Source organism: Vigna radiata, unplaced genomic scaffold, assembly GCF_000741045.1.
Source record: "Vigna radiata var. radiata cultivar VC1973A unplaced genomic scaffold, Vradiata_ver6 scaffold_329, whole genome shotgun sequence".
Classification (NCBI taxonomy): Eukaryota; Viridiplantae; Streptophyta; class Magnoliopsida; order Fabales; family Fabaceae; genus Vigna; species Vigna radiata.
Genome location: NW_014544176.1, coordinates 231,404 through 233,024, shown reverse-complemented (window position 1 = coordinate 233,024; position 1,621 = coordinate 231,404).

The following is a 1,621-nucleotide window of genomic DNA, read 5'->3' as shown; positions in this document are numbered from 1 at the left end:
CTTTAATTTAGTGTTGCATTTAATTTAATTTAACTGTGCTTAGATATTTGTTTAGTCTAGTATTTGGTTTAGCATTTTCACTCTCTGGACTCGATTTTAAAATAATAACTTCAACAACACCAGAGGTCCAAATGCTACGTTTTATATGTCACATGAAAGATATTTGAGTCTATTTTCCAGGAAAAAAAACCTCATCGCATTTAGAGCTCTGCAGAAAAAGTTATGGGGAAAACATTGAGCAAAGGTCAGAGCTGTCCAGTTCCAGAGTGAAATTACTGTTTTCTGTATTTTCGTATTTACTGTAGCAGTTTCGTTATTACTGTTTTAATTTCATCTTCATGCATGGTGAAATGTGTTGTTGCATTTAACTTCATTTTAATTTTTCCGCATCCACAAACAACACCTTCAAACCCCCCCACTGTGTTAGACCTGATTCTGAACCGCAGTTGGTCCTTGTGAGACGACCTAGGAGTCACTTCCTAGCTATACTGCATTCTTAATATGCAATTAAATTTGTATGGGCCGCGACACCCATCACAATGACAGTGGCAAAAATGATGCATTGTTGGTTGAATGCAAGTTTTGTGGCTATCTTAACTTTTTTATGCAATAATTTGAAATAATTTGACTATCTTAACTTTTTTATGAAATAATTTGAAATTCACTTTAATTTGTAGTGATCCTTCCTTAGCCTTTTCTATTGCTTCACTTTATTTGTAAACATATTCAATGAAGTAATGACAGGAGAAGGTTCAGACCGTCTTGATAAAGGAAAGGGGGTAGCCAGGTCTAAAAAAAGGCAACGGAAGACCGCAAAGTATGTACTTAGAATGCCTGATACACTACCTACCCCTACTCCTGCAGTACACCCTTCCCCTACTCCTGTAGTACACCCTCCCCCTACTCATACAGTACACCCTCCTCCTCCTACCCCTGCAGTACACCCTCCCCCTACTCATACAGTACACCCTCCTCCTCCTACCCCTGCAGTACACCCTCCTCCTCGCACTCCTGAAGTAAACCCTCCCCCTACTCATACAGTACACCCTCCCCCTACTCATACTATACACCCTTCTCCTCCTACCCCTGTAGAAGAGCCTCTTCCTCCCCCTGACCCTACTTCTATACCTTCCTCATCTTCTAGACCGCCTTCTGAGACTACCACACCATTTACTGATCCAGATTCAGATGGTGATGGTGATGATGTTGACCTGCTCCTCCATGATCGACTATGGATTGAGCCATATGGAAAAGGGTAAGACTTTAATCCCTTTTTTAACTTTGATTGATGTTTTAAACATTGTCTTATTTTAAATAACTTTTATTTCTTTATATGAAGGTTTATTCCATCCAGGGTTGCTTCCTAGGCCATCACACGATCAATTAAGCAACAATATTTGACTCCATGGCCTACTTGGGGAGTAATACCTATAGACGACAGAAAGCCATTCTGGGAGCGTTTTAAGGTGAACAACACTTTAAACTAATTATCATTCAAATCTTACCATGTCTTAATCAATGTTTGTTTTGTTCATCCATACAGATGAAGGTGCAGTGGAAAGCTGAACATGAAAGTCAAATACATAGAAATTTTCACATGAAAGCATCTCATCGGCTCTCA